Source organism: Schistocerca gregaria, chromosome 3 (assembly GCF_023897955.1).
Source record: "Schistocerca gregaria isolate iqSchGreg1 chromosome 3, iqSchGreg1.2, whole genome shotgun sequence".
Lineage (NCBI taxonomy): Eukaryota > Metazoa > Arthropoda > Insecta > Orthoptera > Acrididae > Schistocerca > Schistocerca gregaria.
Genome location: NC_064922.1, coordinates 559217296 through 559243251, shown reverse-complemented (window position 1 = coordinate 559243251; position 25956 = coordinate 559217296).

Sequence of the window (25956 nt, the reverse complement as noted above, 5' to 3'; positions counted from 1 at the left end):
GGTACATTTAACGACAATCTGTTGTCATCTATTGTGAGCGCATTTGTGCAAGAATGCTGGCTTCCTCATTCATGAACAAATCTTTCTTTACATTCACTCTGCATTGTCTGATTATGACCGAGTGTTTGTAACGTTTCTTTTATTTGAACATTGTTGTAATATATACTTTTAGTGCAGGAAAGTAGTCATGTCGAGTCATATGATGTCTGTTGAACGGAATGACGATGTATTTTTGGTGGGGGGAGCATGCCAAAAAAAAAAAAAAAAAATAAATAAAATGCAGACAATAGCAGAACACTAAGGGAGTCAAGTGGAGAGCGCAAGGGAGCAATTCATACACATTTACATTTGTACCGGAAAAAGACAGACCTGCCTGCAGTAATGTGCGTGATTCGGACATACAGTTGATAAATTTTGGTATGTGAACAATCGGTATGAGACTAACTTTCTGAAAACACTTTTTGATTAGATCTTGAAGGTGACACTTTTGTGTGAATGCGGTTGTGGCTCTTCAGGTTCATTTTAAGTAATAAAAGAAACCGCTTTTCTCTAATAGATATGTTCTCAAAAATTACATATAGGTGACTGATTATCGGCAGTTAACGGCCAGTATAATAATTTAACACTTGAGTGAAGGGACTCCAACTCGTGAGAGATCTGAATGGATCCCAGAGTAGGACTATTTTCTATGCTGGTATTACGGAAATGAACTGTTTGTATCATGTGTGGTAATCATCATGTTGAACTCTGAATTGTTTTGAGCTGGTGAATATTTTGTGTATTGTGATTACGAAATAGAATTAGTTTTCACGTATCTTTGATGACTATTTGGTTTGGGGATTTTGCTACCATTCTCGTAACACTTCCAATGTAATTAACTGCATTTGATAATTGTATTTTCTGTCTGTGTTATACTTAAATATCATAGGACCACAGTAGTGGGGCAACAGTTTCTAAGCCACTTTTGATCTCAAATTGATATGCAAAATAATTAAATTGTGACAGCTGATTCATTTATGACCTTAACCTATTGTACTGCTAAGTGTTTCTCGTGTAGCAATTCCCCCTCCCTCCCCTTAATTTATTGCTCTGTTAACTGATCTATGACCTCATGGCAATAACTCATTCTTTCGAGAAAGCCCACCACCCCTCCCTGTCCACTGCCCCCACCCCTCTGGAAACCTCCAACCCTCCCCCTCCCAATCATCAATATAAGCACACTTTCAGGCCTGAGTTATTCAAATAGACCCCTCCCACTCTGTCAATCTGATGGAATAATTACTTAAATCGATAAATTAATCAACCCCTTCCCCTCTGGGAAAACCTCCCAGCCCTCCACTCCAACCCCTCACTCCAATTCCCCACCACCATTTGCAAATTGGTGGGAAAGGACGCAGTCTGTGGTAGAGAGGAAGGATCTCACAACAGTAAACTCAAATTAATTTGTGTGGCAAAGGATATACTGCTTATTTATAAAATTCATTCACAGGGATCGGATCTGTTTTTTTTATTTGGTGGAAAAAGCTCCTCATTCTCTGCTGTTTGGGAAGATGTAGGTCTTGTAAAATACATGGAAAAGAAGTAATTAAGCAGACTGCACAATGAATACAGTCACGTAATTGACATTAATGCAACTCACCACATATAATTACAACATAAAAAATCATTCAAACCTGTCATTGCTCCGACTCCAGGCCTGTATTCTTGTGTGCGCAGGTCGGAAAAGAGGTCACATTATGCTCACTCAGGTCCATGACCGTGCCAGCTGCCATACCACCAGCCACCCTGTATATTACCACGCACACATGTCAGGAAAGAGGTGTGGAGACTGGAAGTCATGCTAATCCCCAAACAAGGCATCGGGCATTGGCAATGCTTTGATATTGATACATGAGAAATTCCTATCGAAATACATGATCTCACTCTCTCTCTCTCTCTCTCTCTCTCTCTCTCTCTCTCTTTCTCTTTCACTCTCTCTCTCAAGTGTCCACTTCTTGTTTGTGCATGTGTGAGCCAACCTGTCCAAATCTGTTGACCAAGGTATCCTTGAATACTGCAGTCTGATTGTTTCTCACCAAATTATCCAGCAGAGCTTGAGTGTACATAAACCCTACTCCCTCCCCCCCCCCAGCCTCATTCTACCACCGTTTGTTGGTATCTGCAGTCGTCTTCTTACTCATGTGCATGCTACCAGTTTTTCTGTGGAAAAATGTTCTGTGGCAATAGCAGCAGCAGCAAGGCCAGTGGTAGCAAATGCCTGAGGCAATAGGAATTACCTATCAAGTTAATATTCACATCAAATCTGCAACTTTTTCCTCCATTAAGAATTTCATACTATTAAATACATTTTGCCATATTGTTTCAGCATATATCCACCAAATTGTGGATGAAATCAGTGCTGAGATGCATCAGCAGCACAAGCAGCAGCAACACCATCATAAATAGTACATATATTTTTTTTGTATACATACTATGTTGGTGTTATTTAGTGGTCAGTCAGAGAGTCTTTGCTGTTGTACATGATTTCAGAAACTTTTTCACTAAGAATTTCATAGTATTGAATACATGCTGAAAGCCAGCAGCAGCACTGTAATCAATATATATATTTTTCTTCTTTGTATTGCTGTGTATACTCCGCAAGCCAACCAATGGTGTGTGGCGGAGGGCACTTTATGTGCCACTGTCATTACCTCCCTTTCCGGTTCCAGTCGCGTATGGTTCGCGGGAAGAACGACTGTCTGAAAGCCTCCTTGCGCGCTCGAATCTCTCTAATTTTACATTCGTGATCTCCTCGGGAAGTATAAGTAGGGGGAAGCAATATATTCAATACCTCATCCAGAAACGCACCCTCTCGAAACCTGGCGAGCAAGCTACACCGCGATGCAGAGCGCCTCTCTTGCATAGTCGCCACTTGAGTTTGCTAAACATATCCGTAACGCTATCACGGTTACCAAATAACCCTGTGACCAAACGCACCGCTCTTCTTAATGTGTTGCTGTTTGACTCGCACACACACACACACACACACACACACACACACACACACACACACACACACACATATCCATCCGCACATACACCGACACAAGCAGACATTTGTAAAGGCCATTTAAAAATGTCTGCTTGTGTCTGTGTATGTGCGGATGGATATGTGTGTGCGTGCGAGTGTATACCTGTCCTTTTTTCCCCTTAAGGTAAGTCTTTCTGCTCCTGGGATTGGAATGACTCCTTACCCTCTCCCTTAAAACCCATATCCTTTCACCTTTCCCTCCCCTTCCCTCTTTCCTGAAGAAGCATCCATTGGTTATATAGATTGTGTTGACTGGAATTTTGAGGTGTTGGGGGGAGTGGAGCTGGAAGTGGGAGATTGAGTAGATGGGAGAGACTGGGTCGGTGTGCAATGAGAGGAGGTTGAGGTTTGTTGGAAAGGTTGTGGAGGGTGAGTGAGTTGCCTTTCCGGAGGTGGGAAACCAGGAGATTGGATAGTTTTTTGAGGTGGAGGGTGGCATGCTGTTCTAATTTGCGGTTGGTCTGTAGGAGGGTGCTATGAACAGCTGGTGTGGATGTGTGAGAGGAAAGATTGAGGACTTTGATTTGGGATAGGAGTTGACGGGTGTGTTCATTGGCCGAGTCAATGTATAGGTGAAGGATTAGGTGGGTGAGGGCTATGGATTGTGCAGTTTGGAACTGGTATAAGGACTGATGGAAAGAAGGATTGCAGCCAGAGATGGGAACTTTAAGTGTGAGGCCTTTGGGGGTAATGCCAACTGTCAGACAAGCCTGAGTAAATAAAATATGGGAGCGTAATCTGACTAGGGTTAAGGCATGTTTGCGGAGGGAATGTAAATAAAATTTTATGGGGTCGTTGTACGGATGTTGTGAGGTTGACATGGTATTAGAAGGTGGAAAGGGTAACATGAGGTTAAAGTGAAAAAAGTCGAAAAAGTGTTGGTTTGAGATGAGCTATGTTGATCCTGTGCTGAACTTAGGTTGGTGAACAACAATGGGTGCAAAGGTGGAATCCTTACCCAGTCTGTTACCCCCGGAATCCATCCTTGTAACCATTGATGCCACTTCCCTATACACAAATATCCCGCACATCCAGGGCCTCGCTGCAATGGAGCACTTCCTTTCACGTCGATCACCTGCCACCCTACCTAAAACCTCTTTCCTCATCACCTTACCCAGCTTCATCCTGACCCACAACTTCTTCACTTTTGAAGGCCAGACATACCAACAATTAAAGGGAACAGCCATGGGTACCAGGATGGCCCCCTCGTATGCCAACCTATTTATGGGTCGCTTAGAGGAAGTCTTCTTGGTTACCCAAGCCCGCCAACCCAAAGTTTGGTACAGATTTATTGATGACATCTTCATGATCTGGACTCACAGTGAAGAACAACTCCAGAATTTCCTCTGAAACCTCAACTCCTTTGGTTCCATCAGATTTACCTGGTCCTACTCCAAATCCCATGCCACTTTCCTTGACGTTGACCTCCATCTGTCCAATGGCCAGCTTCACACATCCGTCCACATCAAACCCACTTCCTCATCCCCTCAAACCCAGAACCTCTCACAGAAGAACCCCAAAAGTGTCCCACTTGTGACAGGATACTTCCCGGGACTGGATCAGACTCTGAATGTGGCTCTCCAGCAGGGATACGACTTCCTAAAATCCTGCCCCGAAACGAGATCCATCCTCATTAAATCCTCCCCACTCCACCAAGAGTGTCTTTCCGCCGTCCACCTAATCTTCGTAACCTCTTGGTTCATCCCTATGAAATCCCCAAACCACCTTCCCTACCCTCTGGCTCCTACCCTTGTAACCGCCCCCGGTGTAAAACCTGTCCTATGCATCCTCCCACCACCACCTACTCCAGTCCTGTAACCCGGAAGGTGTACACAATCAAAGGCAGAGCCACGTGTGAAAGCACCCACGTGATTTACCAACTGACCTGCCTACACTGTGACGCTCTCTATGTGGGAATGACCAGCAACAAACTGTCCATTTGCATGAATGGACACAGGCAGACAGTGTTTGTTGGTAATGAGGATCACCCTGTGCCTAAACATGCCTTGGTGCACAGCCAGCACATCTTGGCACTGTTACACCGTCCGGGTTATCTGGATACTTCTCACCAACACCAACCTATCCAAACTCCGGAGATGGGAATTTGCCCTTCAATATGTCCTCTCTTCTCGTTATCCACCAGGCCTCAATCTTCGCTAATTTCAAGTTGCCGCCACTCATACCTCACCTGTCATTCAACATCATCTTTACCTCTGCACTTCCTCCTCGACTGACATCTCTGGTCAAACTCTTTGCCTTTAAATATGTCTGCTTGTGTCTGTATATGTATGGATGGATATGTGTGCGTGTGTGTGTGTGTGAGTATATACCTATCCTTTTTTCCCCTAAGGTAAGTCTTTCCGCTCCCGGGATTGGAATGACTCCTTACCCTCTCCCTTAAAACCCACATCCTTTTGTCTTTCCCTCTCCTTCCCTCTTTCCTGAAGAAGCAACCGTTGGTTGCGAAAGCTAGAAATTTTGTGTGTGTGTTATTTTATTGTGCCTGGGGTATGAATGTATGGCTGGGGCTCTCGAAGGTAAATACCATGGGACATTCTAAACTGGATGCAAATATTGGTTACAAACTTACTTTTTTAAATTAGTTTCCTTATTATTCTATACTCAATCAATAACATGAGAAATCTCAATAATAATTCCATTGGTTGCATTGCAATACGTCAGTTACATCCTGAGAAATTGGAACGTGATGTTGACATGCGAAATGAAAGAAATGCACCACTATTGCACTACTGCGATGCAAAAGTGACCTCCATGTTGATCATAATTGTGATGTGATTTCACCATTATCACAAGGGCCAAAAGTATTAATAGGGACTCCTGCCACAAACGTTGATATTTACATAAAGGTCCCCATGTGTGTGTTGTATTTATCTATGTGTAGACTATGGAATAGTACTGGCCAGTGTATGCCACCCCATTATTCCACCCAGGTCCACCCTTCACCTCTGCAGTTGTGTACAGGAATGGGCTGCAATCGATGCTGTGTGTGGGAACATCTCACTATGAAGCAAGTTGTTCTGTGTAGAAGTATGTACACATACACAGCACCAATGTATGGTACACTATGATTGGTGTCATTGTTGTAATTGTGGTGTTAATTTATCTATAACTGACATGATACAACTATACAGAGAATGTCACAAAATGGCACCTGTGTGGCACAGGTGTATATGCAGTGGTACCCTAAAGGCCTCCATGGCAAAGACGTTCACAGTCACCTGGAATATTGTCAGTGGCTTCTGCAGCAAGGCAATGACTTAATGTGTAGGGTACTGTTTAATGATGATGCCACATTTACAAACCATGGGAATATCAACTTACACAATGTGCACTATGGGTCACCATAAAACACACACTCGATCCACTGGATTGAACATCTACATCAGTGGAGTGTCAATGTATGGTGCGGTATTGTAGGACACCACATCATTGGCCCATATTTAACTCTTAATGGGTGACAGTATGGGAGGTTCCTGAGATGTACCTCACCTGGACTGATGGAAGACTGCCCCTTCATACACATCAAATGATGTGGTATCAACATGACTGATGCCATGCTGGCTGGCACAATAGGCGCTAAACCAACAATTCCCACATCAATGGATTCGACAGGGTAGTACCAGTCAGAGATTTCCAGTATGGTCACTGGACCTCCCCCCCCTCCCATGGACTTTTTTCTCTGGGGACTTGTGAAAGATGTGGTGTATCAGCAGATACCAACAACAATGGCCAACATGGAAGTTCATATTACCACTGCATGCCCTGCAATAACACCACTAACACTGACAGCCATGAGTAGATACATGATGGAGTGTGTACAGTAGTGTTGCCAAGCATATGACAATCTCTTCAAACATAGTTTGTAGCGTTTCAGCTGTGAGACATGATTCCAAACAAGCATACATTTTGTGTATAATGAAGAAAAGGTGTGTTTAGCTTGTTGTTACTACAGTAAGTTTATGTGTGCATTGCACCGTCTGCAATGATTCAGTTGTGTCACAGTCATAAAAGATGTTCAGTGAGTGTCCTGTACATGGCATGTACCATTATATAATTGATGTGCAACTATATACAAAAACCATGTATCTGTCTGTGCAACCCTTTGACAATCATTCATTTTGTTTACTCTGGCTGATGGTTACTGGTATTTCATTACCGTTACATGTATCATAGCGCTGTTGAAAAGTTCAGTGATGCACCTATGAGTAAATCTTATCCTTGTTTTCATTCTGGATGACTGGTCATCCATATGTGTCCCAAGCCACGTACTAAAAGTGTACATAGCAATGTGTAAGTACAGCGTTTGTTGCATCATAGTATGTCAGTCACATCATGACTGTGAGTAATGTGGGGGTCATGCTTGCATCATGGAAAGTGCACTGTTAGTGCATTTCGTTTATGTCATGTGTCTACTTCACATTCCAATTTCTCCTGGATGTAATTAATGTATTGTGATGCAACTAATGCCATTATTATTATGATTTCTCATGTTACTGAATGCATATGGAATGATATGGAGTGTCCATTTTAGAAAACATAAGTTTGTGTAGAAACCATTGCTTACACATGCTTTATAGTGTCTCATAGTATTTACTTTCGTGAGCCCATGCCATCATTCATACCTCTGAAGGCCATTTGTCAACATCTATTGTGTTTCCAGAGATACTGACAGTGATATGTGCGACGTTAAATTTTCCTGGCGAATCGAATGTTCAAATAACTTAAGGGTTTGCTGCCGGGTGACATCGTCGAACACCGGTTTTCTGACGACGTCACCCAGCAGCAAACCCGTAAGTTATTTGACAGTGAATTATATATATCCCCCTCCATGAACCATAGACCTTGCCATTGGTGGAGACGCTTTCATGCCTCAGCGATACAGATAGCCGTACCGTAGGTGCAACCACAACGGAGGGGTATCTGTTGAGAGGCGAGACAAACATGTGGATCCTGAAGAGGGGCAGCAGCCTTTACAGTAGTTGCAGGGACAACAGTCCGGATGATTGAATGATCTGGCCTTGTAACACTAACCAAAACGGCCTTGCTGTGCTGGTACTGCGAACAGCTGAAAGCAAGGGTAAATTACAGCTGTAATTTTTCCTGAGGGCATGCAGCTTTACTGTATGGTTAAATGATGATGGTGTCCTCTTGGGTAAAATATTCCGGAGGTAAAATAGTCTCCCATTTGGATCTCCAAGCAGGGCCTACTCAGGAGGATGTCATTATCAGGAGAAAGAAAACTGGCATTCTATGGACCGGAGCATGGAATGTCAGATCCAGTAATCAGGCAGGTAGGTTAGAAAATTTAAAAAGGGAAATGGATAAGTTAAAGTTAGATATAGTGGGAATTAGTGAAATTCGGTGGCAGGAGGAACAAGACTTCTGGTCAGGCGAATACAGGGTTATAAATACAAAATCAAATAGGGGTAATGCAGGTGTAGGGTTGTTGTTGTTGTGGTGGTCGTCAGTCCTGAGACTGGTTTGATGCAGCTCTCCATGCTACCCTATCTTGTGCAAGCTTCTTCATCTCCCAGTACCTACTGCAACCTACATCCTTCTGAATCTGCTTAGTGCAGTCATCTCTTGGTCTCCTTCTACGATTTTTACCCTCTATGCTGCCCTCTAATACTAAATTGGTGATCCCTTGGTGCCTCAGAACATGTCCTACCAACTGATCCCTTCTTCTGGTCAAGTTGTGCCGCAAACTTCTCTTCTCTCCAATCCTATTCAATACTTCCTCATTAGTTATGTGATCTACCCATCTAATCTTCAGCATTCTTCTGTAGCACCACATTTCGAAAGCTTCTATTCTCTTCTTGTCCAAACTAGTTATCATCCATGTTTCACTTCCATACATGGCTACACTCCATACAAATACGTTCAGAAATGACTTCCTGACACTTAAATCTATACTCAATGTTAACAAATTTCTCTTCTTCAGAAACGCTTTCCTTGCCATTGCCAGTCTACATTTTATATCCTCTCTACTTTGACTATCATCAGTTATTTTGCTCTCCAAATAGCAAAACTCCTTTACTACTTTAATTGTCTCAATTCCTAATCTAATTCCCTCAGCATCACCCGACTTAATTCGACTACATTCCATTAGCTTCGTTTTGGTTTTGTTGATGTTCATCTTATATCCTCCTTTCAAGACACTATCCATTCCGTTCAACTGCTCTTCCAAGTGGTGTAGGGTTAATAATGAATAAAAAAATAGGTTTGTGGGTAAGCTACTAGATCACATAACTAATGAGGAAGTATTGAATATATTTGGGGAGAAGAGGAGTTTGTGGCATAACCTGACTAGAAGAAGGGATCGGTTGGTAGGACATGTTCTGAGGCATCAAGGGATCACCAATTTAGTATTGGAGGGTAGTGTAGAGGGTAAAAATCGTAGAGGGAGCCCAAGAGATGAATACACTAAGCAGATTCAGAAGGATGTAGGTTACAGTAGGTACTGGGAGATAGAGTAGCATGGAGAGCCACACCAAACTAGTCTCAGGACTGAAGACCACACAACAAGGTCTCTCGGTTGAGCTGCTAGCCAGGAATGCATCGCTACTTTCACTGCTTTGTCCAAGGCAAATCAACGGCCCCTTAATGCCTGTTAGAATGGACCAAACAAGCGATAGTCAGAAGAGGCAAGATAGGGACTATATAGAGGATGATCCAGTACTTCAAATTTGAGTTTATGGTGCGTTTCAACATTGTGGGCAGCGGTATGCAGGCGGGCATTGCTGTGCAACGACACAACAACTTTTGGCAGCAATATTTGGTGTTTGCTTTGAATTGCAGGATTTAGCCTGGTAGTAAGCATCTCAATGTAATGCATACTGTTTATTGTTGTGCTTTCCCCATAATGTTGCAGTACTGGACGGTTTCAGTTTTTCTACGGACAGTTGGGTCTTGAAATTTTTCTTGCATGGTGAATTTGGATGTCTCAGTTCCATACTCTGCCATTTACACTCTGGCTCATAATGATGGATCCATGTTTCATCACCAAGAATGATCATGTCTAAGAAGTGGTCCCCTTCATTACTATAGTGATCCAAATGTTTTTTGCAGATGTCCAAGTATGTTTGTTTATGCAGCTGTGTGAGTTGTTTTGGGATCCATCTAGCACAAACTTTATGAAACCCATGTCTGTTGTGGATGATTTCATAGGTAGAACAGTGACTAATTTACAGATGAAATGCAACTTAATAGTTAATTGTCTGTCTGAGTGAACCCTCAGTGGTTTCTTCATTTGTAGTGGTAAACAGTCGTCTGGCTCCTTCATCGTGCATACACTTGTGCAACCATTTTGGAATTTTTCAATCCATTCATAGATACTCCATTGTGGCAAAACACTGTTCCCGTACTGTACTAACAGTCTTTGATGAATTTCGACCCCTGATATGCCTTCTGACCACAAAAAATGGATCGCTGAACATTGCTCTTCCTGGTGAAAATAGACAGTGGAGCAGCCATGATTAACAGCATGGCAGCAATAATGAAACTAACCTAGCAGCTTGATAATTGAAAAGATATAACAACAAATAAACAAAGCATGCATCATCAATGTAAAACAACAGTACTACCAAAATAAACAAAAATATAACTAAATTGCAGATAAACAAATGCATAAACAAACAGTAAAATATATGTATATATATTTATTTATCCATCACCTTGTAAGTACTGTATGATTATGTGTGTGTGTGTGTGTGTGTGTGTGTGTGTGTGTGTGTACATTATCTGCGGCATCAGTCTCAAGTTTCAGTTTCTCCTAGCTGTCCAAGACTGATTTGGTTCTGAGTGTACACAGTCCATCAGAATAATTATAGTTGTTCATCAGTGCTGTTGTGACTTTATAAATTAGTTGTAATAAAAAATTATATATGCTTTAGTTCTTATTGCAGATTTATATACCTGTAAATATCCTCACTGCTTATTAGTAAGTGAAAAGTATCTCTGCACTAAAACATCAGAGTCAAATTGTATCTCAAGAACTGAACTGTATCTCAAGAACTGATCTGTATCCCAAGAATTGAATCATATCTCAATAACTGAACTGTATCTCAAAAAATAATTTGTGTCTGTATGAATCTAACAAATGAAAACATTCTTTACTGTACATCTTTGTTGGTATTTCACAAATCCCTACCCTCAAAAATGTATATGAAGGATGTGCATGACACAAATGACAGTTCTTCTGAAGATGAGTGATGAAGTTTAAGATGGAAGATAATAAAATATATAGGATGGTTCTGTGAGATTATGCCTGTTTTGTTGCCCATATTGACTTATTGGGACAGGAGGCACATGACTGTGTCTGCTTCCAAAGACATAGCAAACATGTCTAAAATTATATCTTCTGTGCTTGAAAAAATCCACAGACATATTATCTGCACAAAAGTTTATTCTGTCAAAGGGGGAACAGGATGAAGTCAATAAAAAAAGTACACACAGATATTATGAAGTAAAAATTCATTCATTTCTCATCCAGTTTAAAAGTAATTTTATATTTTCATAAGCAGACACAAGAAGACTATTTTCACACATCTTCATCTTGAGCTGCTAAAGATCAGAACACTCTTAGAATACTGTCTTGAATAGCAGCAAACTTGAAGATTCAATGCGTCCATGCAATCTTCTCCTTCCCCTTCATGTACATGATGGTATTCGTGTGTTCGATTAATCAAAGCAATGTCACCATATCTTTATAGGGTATGCCAGGATCAACCCAGTGAAATCCATGGTACAAATGTGTTAACAACTTTGCACTTTTTTGTGTTTTAGCATACTTCACATCCTTGAAAGACCTCAGTGATGAAATGTTTAATGAGAGTGTCTCTATTATTCCAACATCTTCTGCATATGCTACAACTGCAACATCTTTAAATATGAATAGTCTATGCTCATCATCACAGAAAACCAGAGTGTCTGCAATGATGCTCGCATCTTGAGTTACCACTGTGGAATGCTCTGGGTACAGCACAGCACCTGTTCACTTATAAAACTTGTTGTACAACACCAGTGAGTGGGCAGTAGCTAATCACACAGCCATGTAGAACTAGAGCATACACTGCAATGTGTTCCAGAAAATTTGCTGAGGATACAAATTCAATTGGTACATTTACAGGCCCAGATTTAATTATCTTGTTCTGTTTTGAACAATCTATTACAATGGTTGGTGCTAGCTCATTTAATTTCCATGGACTGAGTAGATCCATCCTCTTCATAGTATGAATGTTGCATGCATGTCATATGCTAGACTGTATGCTTTTTCATCCCACTGTGGGTGTAAATTATACTATGCATAAAATTTGGAGTTCAGGTAAACTCTGGCATTAGTGAACCTGCAGTTATCAAATTTGATGGAATGATTTGCTATATTTCCTCTTCTAGTGGTCTAAAATGCAAGTATGATGAACCTGGGTGTTTCCGGCTGGTCAGGGGTTTTAATACACCATGTTTGTCTGCTTGCAGTCAGTAGCACTGGGTACTCCAAAAGCTCCCATGAACAGAAAGATAATGGTAGAAATACACCAGCATTCAGAACTTTTAAAACCTTCAAATGTTGCTTATCCAATACAGTAATGTTTGGCATTTTCCATATTGTTTTATTGACGGTGATCACATTCTCCTCTTGAGCTCTTTGAATGTAGAAGTTGTTATCCATTGCACTCCATAACAGAATAAGTTTCTGTTTAGCATTCAGGACAATTTTCTGCATGTCCTCAAAATATTGTATAAGCATTTTTAAAGGTATATATGCAGTAAATCTCCTGTACTCTTGCACATTATATCCATTGGCTCATCTATGAACCATCCAGCATTTTCTAAATCATTCAGATCCGAAGCAGAAGCAGAGATGTACATTTTAAGAATTGAAGCTATGCCTGCTTTGCATGTACAGTCAGTCTTGACACTCTTAAGTTCGTATCATATCTCATGAAACAGAAACACTAAAGCATTATGTATAAGGTTCGATGCCACTGTAGCAGTATAATTCCTTTTTGTAAATGATCTATAAAGATATATGAAACTCTTGCATAGAAGGGTTAAAGCAGTTTGGTGTTGAATGAAAATCCTAATTTCATCGTTCATGTTACATGTGGCTGATACATAAAGTTTATCTGAGAATTATTCCTAGCCTATAACACCCTCACTGTATTCCCCTGGGCTGCTTATATTGAATGACATAATCGCATGGCTTTAGACACACTGATTTAAGAAGCTCATTTGCACATTTTATCTTCTTGCTGTTCTGTTGTGAAGTGTCATGCTGTGTGTTGTTCACTTTAGTTTTATACCTTATGCCCATCCTGTCTTTGTTAACAACACAAGGCTGCTGCCACTCCTGACTGGTTGGAGCTCGCCACTGATGTTTCTGGTCTGGAAAGTTAAACGTCATCGATTCTGACCCCAACAGGCCCTGACTGGTTGAAGACCATCACCGCTTCTGGGTCTCTGCACATTCAAGGTGACTGCTGGTTGTGCTTTAGATGTAGCTGAACAATGATGTCCTTGGCACAAAAATTGACAGGTTGATTATCCTAGTCCACAATAAGCAGCTCCAGATAGTTGAAAGCTTGAACTGTTACTGGGAGGTAAATAGCATTGATAGGAGTCTCAATGTTCTTATACCCTGTTCACACTGAAGGGAAGAATCTGTAAATTCTATGACTTGATCTGTTGTTTAGATAACAGTTTGTTGTAACATCACACTCAACACAGAGCGCACTAACAAGAAGCATATCCACTGACTGGTCAAATCTGTAGAATTTAGTGGGCTGCTTCTTCAAGACCTGAACTTTTGTGAAACGCAGTAGCCATCCTACTGATCCTTTCTGGTTAAATTCAATTGTTCCTGAAAACTTTGTTACAGCATCAACATCATATGCACTATGTTCTATTTCCACAATTTCTCTTCCAGCATTAATTTCCAAAAGAAGTTAATTGTTAGCCTCGGTGAATACTGTTGGTAAGCTCCCAGTCCAATCAGCACAATACTCCATTCCCCATGGTTTCAATAAATCAGTGGGAAGAAATTCATGCATAACACCGATGATCGTTCTTTTAAAAGTCAGAGTATTCAACTTCATGTCTGAGCCTCAACTGATTGGTAGATGCTTAATGCATCTCCTTATATTTACACGTCTTCATAAGTGTTAGGAAGAACAGGAAGCACAGATGCCTGTATAAGCAGATATTACAGCCTTGGCAGCAACAAAAATGTAGAATGCATGTCTTCCATCAGTGAACTATCATTGTAACTCTTCTGGGGACTGCAAGTCTCCAAATGAATCACAGTAGTAGATGTTATTTGTGTTTTTCTTAATATACACCATCCAGTGGGTTCCTAACCCCCTAGAAACATCTAAATTCACAATTCCATATCCTACAGATTTCCACAGAGTCTTTGGAAATGTGTCCCATATAAATACACCATGGAATCTTGGAATCCTGAATTTTTTCCTGACAAACTTCAGCAGATTGGTTTTTGTAAGCAGTCTGTCTGGTAGGGTAGTTAATGGGCTTTTTTTACTTATGATGAGACCTAGTCCTTTCTTCTACAGTTTCATGTTTAGCCCTTTTCCAATGGCTGCTGCTTCCATTATGCAGTTATGTCTGCTTGCTTTCTCTAGCTGCTACTGGGAGTTCTGTACATTCTTCACTGTTCTGGCAATAACTGCAGCACCATCAGCCAGTGAACTCATCATTGAGAGACCTGTGAGAGCAGGAATTAGAAACAGATAATTCCACCTAATGCCTTGTTTATTGGCAGAACCCTGGGTGCTTTAACCAGTCCTTTGCACTTCAGGATACTTTCAGCTGCATACATCATTGTCAGGATATAGTTCTTTAAACATCATTTCTTGTGCATCATCGCTGTCTGCTTCTTCTTCTTCAGTGCATCACATGCAGCATTTATAACGTGCTTGAAATTCATGCCCTAGCCCAACTTAATTTTACCATTTATGGTTTTATCAACTACAAATGTTGCAATGCACTGTCCTATACCAATATCATTTCTTATACATATTGCCTTAGCTTTATCAGCTAAAATTCGATCTGCAGTGTGACATCGGAAATCTTTATGCTTTGTGTATGCAACATTATGTTCCAAACACACCTCATCAAGCAGGTTAATCCCCTTATCACCAAGAGCCAAACATATTTGAAACTATGTACCAGGTTCATAGTAATTATGCCCCAGAATGTGCAGTTCAAAGGGAAGTTTGTCAAGAACACCACAGTCTCATATAATGCATCTCCTATCATACGTGTTATGTTACTATGCTGGTTGTGCCATGTGCACTACTTTATATAGTAAATCATGAGTCAATATGGCTGTTTTGTGTTGCAGGAAAACCAAGCCATTTAACTAGTGCTCTATTCCCTTCATATCTTATGACACACACTATGAGAAATGTGTAGTTTGGAGCTCTTCTGCATTTATTCACTGTAAAAGCCTCTTGCAATTTCAGTGCCATTGCTATCCTTTAAGGTGTAGGTTCTGGGATTTGTTCTCTGCACTTTGGAAACTGTGAATATCTCAGTTGACCATTTTCAGAGGTATGACTTCTCATATGCTGTCTTGTGTTTTGAAATATGACCAAAGCGCTCACATTAAATTTCTGCTTACATGGATCCAGCATTTTAATATGATATCCAAATCATGAAAATTGATTGGTCTCGGTTTTATTGCACTTTGTTTGATTCCATTACAATGTGTTATTATTTCTGAGAGGATATCTGTCCATTCGTATGAGCCCTGAAAATGCATCCACATTCGCCCTTTTATTGTTCTGTTCAGACATTCCACAATACTCACCTTCAGGTGGGTGAATAATGAGTAGTGATGTATTTCAAACAAATGCATCACTGTTTTGAAATACCCATTGTAAAACTCTCAACCATGGTCAGTTTGGAAGTTGTGTGGGCAACAGTTCATTCCTGTCCACAACAACACTCAAGCAAATCTGCAACACTTCTCCCCATTTTTGTTTTAACAGGTAATGTGCAGGCAAATTTGGAGTGTGTATCAAAAACCATTGAAATATATTTGAATCCATTATTCTCCTGTGAATATTCTCTCATATCTACAAGATCAGGCTGTCATAAGTCATCCAAACATAATCCAAACATGAATCATAACTTGCCTATGAAAGTACGTTCTGCATGCTGGCTTTTGCAATTCTCAAATTACTGTCTCCATGCTCATACAGCTATACCTCTTTCTCTAACCTCTGAAATTACTGAAACGACCTCATTTGAATGAGCAGTATTGCCCGCAGAAGCTGATGCCATGAGCAGTCATAGTCGACCTGTTATCTCATTGAGGTCATTTTATTATGTGTACTGAGGTGGCTGGTTGCTCACTCTTATATGCTGAATGTCAATACCATCACCACTTCTGTACCAACAAACCAATAAAGATGTTTTTTTAATGTCTCTGTATTTCACACTTCATTTGGTTCCTGCCCTCCTGTGCACACCAATCAATTGCAGTATTTCACCATACATCTACAGATCTTTGGAAGAAAATTTTACTGTTTTTTTTATGATTTTAGGGAAATGAAGTTCATACATCTGTTGTTCTTTGAAATTATCCATCCCATATCTTTCTTATTTTCTCATTTGAAGTTATAGGCTGTGTACCCAACATTTATGGTTTTTCACCACTCATTAATGAAACCAGCAATAGCATTATTGTCATCACTGTGTAATTTTGCCGAGAGTTCATTGAGAGATTCAGAAATTGGTTTAAATGATTCTCACAGTGTCCATTCTCAATCCAAATGTCCCAACTTCAGCAACCATAACTTCTCTCGAATGGCCTCCTGTGCAGTGATACCCTTGTGCGTAGCTGAAATCTTGCTATATACTAAGTAGGTTGCTTCACAGGCTGCATCTTATATACATTTCACCCAACTTTTTCAGTTAAGTCGTACACTTTCTTTTCAATTCTGTCAACTTTTATAGCTAAGCCATCTACTTTCTCTCTCAGAATGATGCAGGTGTCCATCTCTAGCTCCTTAACCCTAGCATCTAATTCATTGATCAGCCTCAGAAGGGCCTGGTCATACATCCCTAGTTCCTTAACTTTATGTTTGAGAGTAATTATACCTCAGAATGTGCAGTTCAATGGGAATTTTCCATCTATGTAGAGATGCTTTCTCCTCTTGGGCTGAGTGCCTCATACTCATCACTTTTTCATGGCTATAATACAGGGTGTACATAAAGTCTGGGAACACTTTCAATTATTTATTGCACAAGAAGGAAACATTGTACAGATGTCATACATATTGCATTTTGAAGAGAAACTCTAAAAGTTTTTATTAGAAAATTAGATATGCGAACCATGAGTAACCCAGCAGGCATCAATTTGGTAATTGAATTTTTGCCATACCGATCCCAGCATGGCATTGTTGACTGTGGCAGTCACTCTGTTATTCTTTCCCAGAGCTCTCTACATCATGTGGTAGAGGCAGTACATATGCCAGATCTTTAATGTGCCCCCACAGAAAAAAGTCACATGGAGTGAGATCTGGTGATCAGGGAGGCCATTTCAGGAAACAGCTCACTCCACACCTGAACTCACCATGTTTGCAACTAGTTCTGACTATCAGCAAATTACCAAACTATACTGTGGTGATATACATGAAAAAAAACTTTCAGGGTTTCTTTTCAAAATGACATATGCATGAAATCTGTACAACATTTGGTTCTTGTGCAAAAAATAACTGAAAGTGTTCCCAGACTTTATGAACACCCTGTATATTCCTGTAAGTTCCATCTACATCTATAGTCTTTCAGTTTTCTTGATTTATCAATAACAAGGTATCTTTACTGTGTGTGATTCCAGCAATCCATACATATCTTCACAAAATCACTGAATGACATGTTGATTCCTACATCTGCCTGGTAAGAAACAACATGTAATTCAATGTTTTGTGAAGATACGTACAGATTGCCTAGTAAAAGTGTTTTGAATGTCTTGTCTGAAAACTATAGTGAGCTTTGCATTATCCGTCACCAACTGTTTTGGGATTCTGGAATATGTCTGACTCAAATAAAATATGTCAATACCCATATGGAGACTAAAGTAGAAATATTATAGAATTCGATCTTGGTTTTCCACAGCAACACCATCAAATATGAATGCTGTGTTTGGCTCTACTTTTTCTGGTGGGGGAATTTGACTGCTTTGACTGAATGTCATGTCTGTTACACCATCAACACCCTGCAGTATCTTTTGCAGTAGCTGGTAATCGGACTGAAACAGTGTTTTGAAAATACACGTACATGCTCAAAGTGGACTCCACCTGTATGTTTTAGTAGCGATGCAAGAACATTTGTCTAGCCACAGTTGGATGGACCAACAATTATTGCTCAATAGTTATTGGCATAGGAGTACCCTATTCTTCTTCTTCTTCTTCTTGTTCTTATTCTGTTCTTCTTCCGCACCATCACAGGACCAGTCACTTACAACAAAGACCTGATGCTTCACCATCTAAACTGCACTTAAACACTTCTCGATACATTTTCAACATTGAACGCAACACATCAGTCACTGTCCACTGATGTTTCTGTACCAATATTTAAGCACTTTGAATTGCTAGTTGTTAAATTATAAGTTGAAGAGAAAACCAGTAGAGCACTGGCAGGAATTGTCAGCTACTCATCCACCACATCAGCACTCTGTCCTTGCAGTAACACCAGAATGTTCTGGGATGGTATGTATGTAAGAGACCTGTACTGATCTGAACTGTGGGGTGCAGGGCTCCCAACACAGTTCTTCTGAGAGTTGTGAACTTGCTGGGTGTCTTCATTACACAAAACAATGAGCGGTCTCTTTGTCATGCTCCAGCATGCTGGTCAGGTGCGCTACAGGATCCCATGGTGTTGCTGCCACTGCTGGTCCTGATATGACAGTGTTTGCTGCAGGTCCCAACAAACTGATGGTAGATGCTGTTGGTCCAGACATGCTGGATGTTGCTGACTGTCAAGGAACACCAGAGGCTGCTGAACAAAGAAGAAGAAGAAACATTAAATACTTACAGACAATGATGTGGAGTTGAACAAAGAAAGGGAACTTGACAAAGAAGAGCAGGAAGAACCACTACATGCAGTAATAGTAGCATCGACATGTAATGAGTCATTGCTTTTACACTTCTTCTGCAATGGAGAGGCAAATGAGGATCTTGGCTGCTGTTGAAGTTACATGGTTCTTCTTCTTCCAGAGACCGACTGAAACTGAGATTGGTGAGCTACCATGTCTGTCTTATATCCCTTACATCAGGATCATGTGACTGGATATTAATTTGTCAATCAATTTATTGACTTCTGGAGTATTTCTGGATTGATCTCCAGTCAGGCATTTGCCTTGGAAGAAGTTCTCATGTGCACCACTATCCTGCAGGGGAAGGCTTATGGGTTTCCCAGGTAAACACAGCTTCATTTGTGGTTTGGTTGCTGCAACCAATGGCACGTTTGGGTCCAGCAGTGGCACATGACAGAAAGGGGTCACTTAAAAGAGAGAGAGAGAAAGAGAGAGAGAGAGAGAAGGAGGGAGAGAAGGAGAGAGGGAGACTGTGTTTTGACAGGAATGTCTCAGGTATCAATATCAAACAATTGTCAACACCTGATGTTTTGTTCAGGGATAAGCATGAATTATGGTCTGCATGCCTCTCTCCTGAACTGTGTGCATGGTAATACATGATGCTGCTGGTGCTGCAGCAGCCAACAGCGATAATGGGCCTGAGCAGGCATAACGCAACCTCTCTCCTGACCTGCACACACGGGAATACAGGAAGTGGCTAGCACGTGTGTCCTGCAGAAGGTGTATGTATGGGACCAAGGGATTTTTAATGGTTTAATTATAGGTGGTGAGTTATGTTGATATCAATTTCATGGCTGTATTCCTTGTGCAATCAAAAAAAGTGATATATTTAATTACTTCCTTTTGACAGCAGGGAACAATGAGCAGCAGGGAAGAGAGCCAACCCCTGCTACGCAAATGACATTGATTTGAATTTCCTGTTGTGAGATCCTTCTTCTCCAGCACAGACTTAGTCCTTTCGCTACCAATTTCCAGATGGGGGAGTGGGGATGGGAGGGGATGCCTGAGGAAGTCTCCAAGAGGGGAGTTAACTAATTATCTATTTAATTAATTAGTCAATCAAATTGATAGAGTGTGAGTGGGCTATTCGAATAACTCAGTCCTGAAAGTGTGCTTGTATCAACAATTGGGAGGGGGGATTGAGTTGGAGGTTTCCAGAGGTATGGGGGAGATGGATGGAGAGGGCTGGTGGGATTTATCAGAAGGTTTAATTATCCCCAGGGGTCCATAGATCAGTTAATGGAACAATAGGGTAAGGGAAGGGGGAGGGGTTACATGAAATATCACTTAGCAGAACAACAGGCTAAGGTCATAAATCGGATAGCTGTCACAGCTTAATTAACCATATCAGCTCGAGATCAAAAGTGGCTAAGAAACTCTGTTACCCCACTACTGACCACTCACCATTTGTTTGAGATGTCCTTTCTTGAATAAACATTATTCAATATACTTCTCTGTTGTCTACATTAGTTACACATGTTAGAAGAGAACTATTGTTATTAATATTTATTTAACTCTTATATTTCTGTGTATTTTATTAACTTGAAATTCTATCCAATGTGTAGACTATTTTACTGGAGGATCAGAGCTACAGGTTATTATCTGCAGCAAATTAGCTGCAGGGCTTGAAAGCAGATGTGACTGACTTGACCCTATGACTACATCGAGCTATTATTTTCAAACAGAGCTGCGCATAGCCAAAGTGCCTAAAGCATGAATAGCCATGGGTAAAGATGCACCTGTTTTGCTCATATGGGATGCTGTTTGGAAGAGCAACTACAGTAAGCAATAACTGTTAGGTACTGTTGCATCATGTCTGGAGCTATGTTAGAAGAGCAGAGTGCCAGACCTGGAGAAGCATTTGACCTCCGACAGCACAGTTTAAAATCGCACGCTGACAAGTGTGATTTCCTATGGAAAGAAATAACTTACTTAGGCTGCATAATTATACAGAAGGATTAAAACCTGACCCACAGAAGGTGAGTGAAAAAAAGAGTATCCAAGAACCAATACCACAGAGGAGTTATCAAGCTTTCTAGGAATCAGGCCAGTCTATCATTGTTATATGAAAAACTTCAGTCAGATAATGAAACCGTTACATGAACTGCTGAAGACAGAAGTGCACTATGAATGGTCAGCTTAGCATGAATCAGCTTTCTAGAAATTAGAAGATAAAATAGATAGCCCCCCTGATATTACAGTATCCTGATTTTATGAATCAGTTCACAATCACAACAGACACTAGCAAGGAAGCAATATTTACCTCCAGCCATCATATCCAGAATGCTGAACTATGCCAAGAGAGGATCTAGTATGACTGAACAAGAGCTTTTAGCCATAATGTGGGCTCTGAAGCACTACCTATCTTACATATACAGAAGAAAATTCATTGTATGTACCAATCACAAATTCTTGAAATGGTTGGCACTTATAAATGATCTATCATCAACATTAATGAAATCCATGTTCACATTGCAATGGCTTTGAAATAATACACAAAAAGGCAGAACTTCTGTGTCAGCAAATTTTACTACATGGTCATCTCACACAGTGTGTGCTCTGCCACAGCTGATTTTTCTACCTGCCCCAAACTGCAATGTCACTTAAGTTCTGTGCTCCTGATGTTGACTGATTGTCCAGTCATTCCAACATAAGCTTTTCTGCATGTGCATGGTATATTCCTGACATTGCAAGTGGGCCCCTTTTATCATTTGCTGATCTGAGACACTCTTTAATCTTCTTTGTTGCTTTATAAATAGTCTTTATGCCATGTTTGTGCAATATATGTCTGTCTTTGTCCATCACTCTGGGAATGTATGGCAGAAAAGCTGTACTCGACATTTCCTTTTTTGATGTGTCACTTTGCCAAGTGTTTGACTCTGTTATACTTCTAATAACTTGTGGAGTACCCATTCCTCCTCATAACATTTTCCGGGTGTTGTATTTTGCATCTGAGGTGCTGTGGTACAATCCACACAGGAACCCATGATCTGTTACCTTGAGGCTTTCTTCTTTCTTGTTGAAGCTATTCTCATGTTTTTTGTAGTTCTATAGCTTCTGTGAACAATGCTTCAGGTGACAGAGAAACGGAAGAGATACATCCTAATGTTTTAGGATGCTATTACGAAATTTGTTGTAGCATAGCTTATAGCACAACAGGATGTTGAACAATAGCACAAGTCTTAGTACAGACAATAATTTGCATTTATGCATTAACTTCAGTTTTTTTGAGTGACCTAAGAACAATATTCCTGAGTGACAGCCTAATGATGGTCTGTCATTAACTGAAGATTGAGAAGATTCAATCTTGAGCATACTATCCACAAAAGGAATGGAACACTCAAAAGAACACATTGAACACTAACAGAATATCTGTGCCATTATGTGAGAATGAAGTGGGAAAACTGGGGATGGATTTTGCCACTTTAAATACACCGCACCACATTCATCAACTGGGTTCACTCCATTTTTGGGAAAATATGCAGCGATCCCTGGATCCTGCAGTGGGATTCGGCCAGTGTACAACTACAAGGATTATGTAAGAGAATTAAAGGAAGGGATGCATCAGATAGCAATGAGTTTTAATAAGGATTATAAGGAGAAGAATAAGGAATTTTATGATCACACTCAAAACCCCAAGGAATTCTAGGCTGGAAACAAGGTTTTTCTACATGGCAAAAGTGTGAGAAGAGGATGATCAAAAAAGTTAACCCATTGATAGACAGTGTCTTTTCATGTTACAAGGACTCATGGATCAAATGTAGTGCTCCAGTTAATGAATAAGAAGTTCACAACATTAAATGCAAACACATAAAAGGAGTTCATTTAACTTTAGACATGTGCTTGTGGTAAAACCAAGTTCATGTGTTATGAAACATAAAGGAGAAAGAATATGCTAAATTCTCTCATAAAACTGATTTAAGAGGGTCTTACATATAGGAATTCTAAAGATATAGGTGAGAGAGAAATTGTAATCAGTCTTTGGAAACAGGCCGACTCCCAGTCACTTTGCTTTTGTTACCCTAAATTTGGTAGCAATAGCAAGCAATGGGGATAGGACAGGACATGCATGAAGAATAGCAGAGACTGAAAGATCCAATTATAAATTGCACATTTCTGTTAATGCGTTAGTAAGCACCACCATCATCATAACAGGAGGAATGATGCTTAGACATCACAGACACAGCATCCAGTGCAAGAAGTGGAAAGAAGAGAAGCATTTCGATCACATACATGTGAACTGTGATCTGGCTCACAGGGAAATCTCACAAGAAGTGCATCCCCTAAGTGAAATTAATCCTAGACCCTGTACTTCACCACCAGGTGCACAGAATTACAAATGAAGGTTGGAGAAATGTGATTACTTATTGTACACATTTGTGTCACAGAAATGTATTAATTGTACCAGTGGAAAAATCTGTATATGTGTATATGTTAAGAGAAAAGAGAAACCCATGTGTTTATGTAAGTATATGTACACATCAATATCAGCTGTGAAAGAAAGAAGTTTAAAGTTAGTGGCTAAGATCCAAAGACAAATCTACCAGTACAGATGGTGTAACGACCGAAGGGTTGCCAGAAACAAAAGAAAAATCTTCTAAGTATGAATATTAGCAGTAAGCCATAAAATTAAGGTGAAGACTTACAGTGCAAGCTGTCAGTTCATTAAGAGGTCACACACATTAAGAAACCAGTGATTCATGCTCACTGATGGCAAACTGGCAGTCAAAAGTGACATACCATCTGTAAGCAAACAGCTCTAAATGCCATATATTGAAGCCCTCAAACATCAAGCAAAGAGAGGTCCAGACCAAGGAGAGCTCTGTATAGAGGAGAGTCCTACCAGAAGCCTGAGGTGACTAACAGCCTATTACAGATACTCTGCGGGCAAGGATTATACTCATCTAAGTTTGGAGATTAAGAGGGACTTGCAAAGCTTCCCTGTATGTAGCTATGGACTAGGGATATTGGTTCCATCATACATTTTTCTGCATGTATCTATGTCTGTATGTCACTTTCATTGTGATGAATACTTGAACTTACATATTCGATTAGAGCAATAGAATCTGTCATTTCCATACATGGTCTGTAGTATCATATCCAGATTATAATACATTATAGGCTGGCTTGGCCATTTGTTCTTGTAATTGATAGGAGAATCAGGTAAGCTTCATCTATGTTTCACACTTGTCATTGTGATCTTCAGTCTGAAGACTGGTTTTATGCTGCTTTCCATGCTACCCCATCCTTTGAAGGCTTTTTACCTCCAAATAACTGCTGCAAACTACATATTTCTGAATCTGCTTACTGTATTCATCTCTCGGTCTTCCTTTATGATTTTTACCACCACGCTTCCCTCCAGTACTAAAATGGTGATTCCTTGATGTCTCAGAATGTGTCATATCAACTGATCCCTTCTTTTAGTCAAGTTGTGCCACAAATTTCTTTTCTCCCCAATTCCGTTCAGTACCTCCTCATTAGTTACATGATCTACCCACTTCATCTTCAGTATTCTTTTGTAGCAGCACATTTCAAAAGTCTCCATGTATTATCTTCTTGACTGAATTGTTTCACATCTATGTATCATGTTCATACATAGCTGCACCCCAGACAGACACCTTCAGAAAACATTCCTTTCAATTTCTATTCAATGTTAACAAATTTACCTTCTTCACAAAAGCATTTCCTGGAATTGCCAGTCTTCATTTTACATCTTGTCTATTTTGGCAAGCATCAGTTACTTTGCTGCCCAACTAGCAAAACTTATCTACTCTTAGCATCTTATTTTCTAATCTAGTTCCCTCAGGGCCTACTGATTTAATTCAATTACATTCCATTATCCTTGTTTTGCATGTAATGATGTTCATCTTATATCCTCTTTCAAATAAACTGTCCATTCTGTTCAAGTGTTCTTCCAACAAGTCCTTTGCTGCCTCTGACAGAGTTATGATATCATCAACAAATCACAAAAGTTTTTATTTCTTCTCCCTGAACTTTAAGTCCTTTTTTTTTTTATTTCCGCAGTGTACTACCATACTAAAGAACCCTAAAGAACCTCAGAGATACGCTACAACCCTGTCTAGCTCCCTTCAAACATGCTTGCCTTTCGTGTTTCTTGACTCTTATAACTGCTGTCTGCTTTCTGCACAAGTTGTCAATAGCCTTTTGTCCCCTGTATTTTATCCCTGCTACCTCCAGAATTTCAAAGGCATTATTCCAGTCAACATTGTCAAAAGTTTTCTATAAGACTACAAATACTATAGACATTGTTTTGCCTTTTCTTAACCTATGTTCTAAGACAGGGTTTCCCATACTGTTTCCCACAGAACAGTGGTGTCCTGTGAAATTTTTTTAATAAAATGGCATTTTTCTTCATCATTTTTGCAATACTAATAATTTTAATTGTGATTTCTGTTTATCAGTTATGATTTAGAATTGAAGTATTCAGGACCATAAAACAAGGTGTTGTTGTTGTGTTGTTGTCTTCAGTCCTGAGACTGGTTTGATGCAGCTCTCCATGCTACTCTATCCTGTGCAAGCTGCTTCATCTCCCAGTACCTACTACAACCTACATCCTTCTGAATCTGCTTAGTGTACTCATCTCTCGGTCTCCCTCTACGATTTTTACCCTCCACGCTGCCCTCCAATGCTAAATTTGTGATCCCTTGATGCCTCAAAACATGTCCTACCAACCGATCCCTTCTTCTAGTCAAGTTGTGCCACAAACTTCTCTTCTCCCCAATCCTAT